This window comes from Anser anser (assembly GCF_964211835.1).
Source record: "Anser anser genome assembly, chromosome: 13".
NCBI lineage: Eukaryota > Metazoa > Chordata > Aves > Anseriformes > Anatidae > Anser > Anser anser.
This window is the reverse complement of record NC_139734.1, coordinates 21,757,035-21,764,634: the sequence shown is the minus strand read 5'-3', so window position 1 is coordinate 21,764,634 and position 7,600 is coordinate 21,757,035. Positions and strand designations below refer to the sequence as shown.

The following is a 7,600-nucleotide window of genomic DNA, read 5'->3' as shown; positions in this document are numbered from 1 at the left end:
TAATTTTAATTTCTCCTCCCCATTCCTTTGTAGAGGTTCCCAACAGTCTGTTTAGTTTTATCACAACCCAGCACATATCCTTGAATAGTAAAAGTCAGCTCAGAACTTTCATTATTTTTGATTTTTTTTTTCCTCCCAGTGCATTGCTTTACATATATCTGCACTGAATTTCATCTGTCATTTTTTGGCCAGTCAAAACTGGCTACCCGCAGTTCTTCACGACCACCTCTCATCCTCCCACCAAGAACGTACCAACCTGAGCAAAGTTTGCTGCCTCAGTTTAAATAGCAGCCTCACTAAACAGGGCCTAAACTAAAACATAACAGGATCCCTGTTCTGAGGAGATGCAACGTAAACCCTCAGGCCTGAAGGGCATTATGTGCAGGCTTAATGGTGGGCACTCTGTGTTGTCCTCTTGGTGCTCATAAGCCAACTTATTAGATGTTAATTTAAGCATGTAACAATAATAATTAAGGAGAGAGAACTTTTCCTAGTGAGAATTTAACATCAAGATTCTAAAATATCAAATAAATATTTGTAAAAAACCCTCAGGATTATACTAATTTTTTTCCGTAAAGTATGAAAATGTTGACTAGATTTGTATTCTTTATTTCTGCCTGAAAAAAAAATAAAAATAAAATAGCTAAAATGTGCTGATTTGATGTTTATTATTAGATTCTGATACAAAAATGCTCTGTGCCAGGTTTCAGAATAGATCAGAATATTTATATTTACATTAAAAGGTATGAACATAAAACGGATTTGTTTTGACTACAGAAATATAAAAGAAGCAAGGTATGCTACCATAGCAAGAAGACAGGGAAGCACATTATACCAATATTTTTTTCTGTCTGTTGCTGCGTATATATCTCTGGCTCACCAAACCTTACAGCATATTTAAACTTCTGCAAACAAGCTACAAACAAACCAAAAGAATGATGGGACTAATTCATAAGTTTAAAGACACATATGTGCTTGGTTGTTTTTTAGTGCTATAGCTCATGTTAATTATCATACTTCTGGCTGAAGCTAGATTATTGGAGAGTATATAATATGTATATATTTGTATATGTACATGCACACACATACGTGAGAGCTTTATACATGTAGGACAAGGGTAACAGACTACATATTTATGTTACCTATAATTTATTTATACTTTCATAAAAAAAAACTGTTTCCTTTTTAATAGTATCCCCTCTCAGGATATGGCGTTTCACTTGGGAAATATTGAAATGTAATATTAATACACTGTAATACTTTTTTTAGTAATAATACATTTTTAATTTGACAGGCAAATAACATAAAATTATGATACACTGGGAAAAACGTTGAAAAACTGTAATATCAGATGTTTCTATTGCTATTGTTTGTTGTCCTCCAATATCTACGGAAACTAGTGGAGCTACTTTTCAAATGGAGCAGAATGTTATTGCACAGAGCTAATTAAATGATCTGTGACTCCTACTCAATTCTTTTTTTATAAATTTTGTGTCCCTCACCTGAATTCCCTGCAGCATGTCCTACCTGTAGGTGTAGGCTATTCTGGGATAGTGCCATCTCTGGTCTTCCCTCTGAGACTGAAAAGAATAGAATTTGACTGTATGGCAGAATTTGAGTATGTTATGAAAAAGACAAATAAACTGGGGAAAAAAAATACAGATTTAACGCCCACTTACATAACTAGAACAACTTTCACTGACTTTTATTTAGTACAAATATTCACATGCACAATGTTCTGAAGAACAGAGACCTTAATCTTCATAGCACCAAGCAGCCACTAGTACAAGCATTTGATACCAAACAGTATTTTTATCATGTTCCCAAATTCTGCCATTTATCGCACGTATTTCAGTATGCGTAAGTCAAAGATACTCGACTAAGTGTGCCGCATTTCTCTTTAGATCAACCTGAACACAAAGAGCAAACGTGAGCTGTGTTCACTGTTGAGTTGCTGGAGGTGTCATTTTATAAGTCGTGACAGTCTGCCTTATTAAGTGGTAATTCCTCCAGAAAGTTAAATTATTTTCTTGAGTCACCTTGCTGAGTCACTCTGATAGCTTGAGATGCAAGTTTTTTTTCCTCATATTATATCTTTCAGACAGAAGCTGTTAAAGTAAGTGCTCTGGTGTCTAATTATTAAAAGGCTGAGAGCCTGAACCAATAACTTTGAAACAACCAAGGAGGACTCTCATTTCTTGCACTGTATGTTAACAAGAGCATAACTATTTGCAGAGACCTCTTCTAAGACGAAGACCCCCACCCAAACCCAGCCTGTCCAAAAAAAGAAATAACAAAATGACAGTAGCCTGCATCATATCTAATAAACCATTCAACACCTAGAAAAGAGTGCAAAAAATAAGAACTTATGCCATTGAATTTACTGTGAGACGGAACACAGATTTTGGAACAGAACTTTCTGAAATAAAGTTCACAAGCATGTCATCAGCTGAAGGACTTTTTTCACCCTTTAAATCACTTGAAGAGAGTGTGCTCCAGCTTTTAATTAAATACATATTTTTTGCAGGATGAAGTGATTGAAGTGCTTGATAAAAAGTTATACATCCTAGTTAAATACAAAGTACATAATGAGAAGTAAATGTAATATTTTTATTTAATTTCCCTTTAATCCTCATTCCTTTGATAACTATGGCTAAGGCGTCACCTGATGAAGTTGCAAGCAGCATAGGAGCCATACACAGCAACCAACATTCTGGCTCTAATCTGTTCTGATGCTAAAAGTCCTCTTGTCACTAATTTATTAACTTGCAGCTAACCATAAAGTAAATCGGCCTGTCTGTCACCACCCCAGAAGAACTCGGGGGAATTAAGAATCCTCTCGGTGTCATTCCCCAAAGCACAGTTGCCATCTCCACTGTTTGACTCTCATCTAGTTTGGCAGTAGCGAATGGGAGAAAATCAGCCATCTGGTGATCCGCAGTGATACAGCCGTGACATCCCCCATCTGAGAAGTGTCATAAGCTTAATTTCTGATAGCACTCGACTGTTAATGCAGAACTGACAGCTACTCAATCTGAAAGGCAGAAGTTTTGTCACACATACAGAACATGTTCTGCTCCCTGACTTCAAGCCCTAACTTTTTCTCGGTCAGACTTTCCTTGCTACAAGGTAAATGTAACAATGGTTTTAAGAGTTAATTGCACCGTATTTTAGGGGAGTATAATTTGCAGTTAGGCTTAGGATGAGATACTGAAGACCCAGTCTTCCATGGAGGGTTTTAGTTTTCATTCGTCATTTACTTTAGATGAAATAAACTATCACGTTAAGGCTTTTTTTTTTTCTTTAACAAATTTTTCTAGCTTGCTGTAAACATAACTAGACTTCATACTCTTCATACTCTACAGTAGTCTTTTTAAGTCAGCTGTTTGTTGCGCTAATAAATAGTAAGACTTTGATTTTCTCTTCAAATACATGATGGATAAGACCAAACTGACTGTAGTCTGGTAATGCATTCTGGCTGGTAGCTGAAAGCTGTGGGAAGCAGAGGAAATCGGTCAAGGCTAATTTGGGAGAAAGCATTCATCCTCACTGCTTGTCTTTCATCACAGGAGGTTTCCTTCAGACAGCAGAATTTTTAGGAAAAAAAAAGTGCTGAGTTATTGTTTTTAGCTAGCTAAGCTTTCGAACACGAGTTCATGTTTTCTCTTTACATGAATAAACTTATCTCACGGCCCTATAAATCTATGTTCTTCATAAATAAGGTGTTCAGAAAAAGGTGTTGGAACAGGACATTAAAGCTGCTTTATGGTAATTCAAGTCTGTATTTATTAGTATAAAGTTTTTATTAGTATAAAGTATTTATATTAGTATTGGCCTTTTAAATTCCCAGTATAGTGCATGGGACTTCTCCAGCTTCTCTGGAAGTGTGAGGTTGGCTCGAGCAGTCCCGAGGAGCTACCTGCCCTCCCGTCGGGGGGCGGTGCAGGAGCAAGGAGCCCTCGGGCTGCTCTCAGGCTGAGCAGCAGTAGGGCCGGGAGCTTGCTGGCTGCGTGGCTGGCGTCGGGTGCTGCTGAAGCATCTCCGGCAAAAACCTGCCAGGAGAAGTGATGCATCTGAACCGACGGCTTCCTCATTTGCCTCCACTATCCGAAATTCATATATGAATAGCTTGTAGATATGGTAATAATGTAGGAGTACTTATAGCAAATGAGCCATAATAAGCATGGCAGCAGGCACTTTTGAGCAAAGCTAGTAACAGTAATTATTCTAGCTTGTGTCTCGGGAGTCTGAATTCATAATGATAAAGATTGCTGAATCCTGACTGTAAAAGCTTTGTAATGCCTACCTGTGACAGACATGCGGTGACCAGCAGCTGCACTGCTCTCTGTTTTAGCAGGAGACGTGTATATAAAGTACCTTTTCAGGAGATGGGAAAAGACACAATTATGGTGTATGATTTTCTGGATCCAATTCGCATTGGTAGATAATTCTCAATATCACTTTCACAGAAGCAGGTATTATTGTCTGTGGTTTTAAAACCAATTCTTCGGAGAGCTGTAGGAGTGATTTAATAGAGAACACATTTAATGGAGAACTAACTGCGAGCAGACTACTCGGGAGTGAACAGCCCAACTATAATCAACCTCCTAGAAACTTGCACAATCTCATGTATAATAGTTACTTAAACGAGTAAGGTTTTCCAGGGTCAGAAACAGACACTAGATCACTGAATATCCACTCTTTTTTTTTTTTTTTCATATTATTACTGGAACTCATTAATTAGGACATGGTTTGGAGGTGACAGCAACGTTAGATAGGAACTATTCGAGTGATCATCTACTTGGAAAAAAATGATTCATTCCAGTGATGTCAAAGAGAAGTAAAGATGGCCTAATTATACACAACAATATCAGAGAACAAAGAAGGAAGAACTGCTCAGAAATAGGAGCTTACCTCAGTCAAACCTGAAAAAGGGTTGATCAGCTTCACACAGCTGACACGGGAGGGAGCCAACCAGGCTGATCAGGGCATATGCCACCAGAGCTCCAGCCTACATCCCTCTTCCCCTGTGGCCTGTGAAGAAATATCCTCCTGGTGATGGGCTCCTCGGGGTCCCTTCCCATTTTCTGGCGAACACGAACCTCCTGCAGGGCTGAGCATTCCCAACGCCACGCCTGGCAGCTGCTCTTGGACTCATTTCCCCGACCTACGTGGCCACCAGTGGGGTCAACGGGCATCAGGGAAGGGTTATGGGGCCCCAAGGAACCACTCCGTGTGCCTCTCAGCTCACGGAGAGCCAGAATCTACTCGATTCAGAAACCCCGAAGCAAGCTAGGAATTCCGTGTGATCGAACAAGAAGTTAGTACCATGGCACCACTGGTAGAGAAGATGTTCTTTAAAAGCCGTGTTAGTTAAACTGAAACTTAACAGCACAAAGGGCAGTTGAACTGTTTGAACAGTAAGCTTAACCACGTATGACACCCGTGAAAACTTGTTAATTATTGCTTTCTAATTTCACATTAGTAAAAACCTAGATAAATTATCCTTTTTTTTTTTTTTTGACTCACACAGTCATTTATTATGTTTTTGTTTGTTTGTTTGGTTGGTTGGTTGGTTTTTGGGGGGTGGGAGGGAACCCTGCACACCTTTAAATGGCTGGAGGATTGTAAGGGAAATATTGCCAATGAATCTTAATCATTGCCATGGCAACGTTGTGGTTGCAGTTGTACCACAAGAAAAAGGGATTTTATTGCCTTGCAATTACTTGGAAGGCTAATATCAGTATCGAGGATGTGAAGCACTAGGATTTCTGTCGGCTCGATGGGAGATGGATTTCACCCCAAGCAGCAGGTTGTTTAAGGAGAGCTGTGCTTGAGTACAGCATTCGACCGCAGAAGTGGACACCGAGTGGTCTCCACCCTCCCATAAACCTACTGTTCTCGAGCTTATCTGCAGATGGCATGGCTTATTCTCTGCAGTCCTGTCACCTTTAAGAAGATTAACCTGTAGAGAAGATTGTAAGGACTATTGACCAGTTAATGATCAAATCCTATCAGTGCTGCAGTGATTAAGAGGCGAGCAGCATTACTAGGGAAATACAGTTTATAATTTCAGGTTTTTAACAGACATAAATCATCGAATTTTAATGACTAAAAAGAACATAAAAATTTTTGAAGATTCATATTACCTGGCACTTCTCTTCAGCAACCTGAATTAAATATCTTGCCTACTGCGGGTGAAGTCATAGACACACCAAGAAGTTAGTAAATAGCAAAGAAGCTTACACATTTCATATATTTGTAAGCATTTTCATTAGAGTAACATACTGAAAGTACATTAAAATACATAAATCGCACATTCTCCGCAAGTTTTCATTTGAAATTTACTACTTCACAGAGAAGGGAATAAATCTGCCAGGGCAAATTGCCTTCACGGAGATGGAGCGTGGGGCTAATTACAGCCCCAGCCCCAGCCAGCGCTCCTGCAGGAGGCTACAAAGTGGCCGTGGAAGAGGCAGGGTTTGAACCGCTGCAGTTCTGCACTCAAAAAGCCCAAATGCAGGAATTTCCAGGAGGGCAGCACGGCTCTTCATTGCTTTCTACGACAGTTAACTCGTGCTGCCTCGTCCCTCCTCCAGTAAGAACTCCGTTTTGGCAGGGTAGTATCTCCTCAGCTGGCCAGAAGCTGTATTTTGGGGCACAATGAGGCGTCACTTACGGCAACTCGGGCCGTGCTAAGACCCTCCATCACGTCTCATCTAGGAAAAGGAGTGTTGGTAATTTTGACATCTGAGTCACTGTTATTTGCTATCTGAACGACTTCCTCTCTGAAATGAATAAAGCTGTTGACCAGTCTCTGAACTATCGGTACAGCCTTCCTGCCTCTCTGAAACGAGGAGGAGCGTGCCGTGTCCCGTCTTTCCGAAAGATGAAGATGCAGTTGTTGACTTTTTCCAGCCAATGCAATTTTAAACAATTTAATCCTTACTTCAAACCAATCATGATTTAGATTTCCAGTACCAACTGCTAACTTCTCATTAGGCTGAAATCACCCTGCACAGCCACTATTTCTGAATGCTTTCCTCCACTGTTTGCATTTTAATTCCTGATAAATCCATTTTAGAACATTTGTGCTCTGCCGAGTTACCTACCCTCAATTCTCAAACCTCTTCCAAAAGAAGCAATTTAGTTTAAGTCTGCCTCCTACTTCCTCCCCTCACCTTCCCTCCTACACAATCTCCATCTCATCTTTGATGCAGCAAACATTTATTTTTCTTCAAATTTTATTGAGTTGTGAATTACACGTTGCGCCCTCGGTAGCACTTTGGAGAAATAAAACTGACAAACTCGGCTGCACAAGGGGATGAGCTAGAAGAAAGAAGTGAACTGAAAATAAGGAAAAAAAAAACCCACCAGAATTATTAAATGAGAGTGCTGAAGAAGTACAGTAGAATTCAATTTCCACACATGATGGAGGTGTATGGATTTGCCATTTTAATGCATACACTTACAGGTGGTGATGGCTTTTAGGACAGGAATGAGGCAGTGAGGTTTAAAGCATTCATTAAGGAAATAAAATTCTCCTCCTCCGTCTGTGGTATTTCAGCTCAGACTCTCTTGCTCTTATTCTTCCTTCATC

The 7,600-nt window shown here is 39.7% G+C and overlaps 1 long non-coding RNA gene across 1 annotated transcript; it reads right to left on the bottom strand.

The window, feature by feature from the left end:
* Nucleotides 1–650: 650 nt before the first annotated feature.
* On the bottom strand, nt 651–5,507 carry LOC310880952. The gene is made up of 3 exons (XR_014572013.1): nt 4,915–5,507; nt 4,307–4,515; nt 651–3,034 (listed from the first exon to the last, which is right to left on the bottom strand). It is a non-coding gene; the product is annotated as an uncharacterized lncRNA (long non-coding RNA).
* Nucleotides 5,508–7,600: the final 2,093 nt, after the last annotated feature.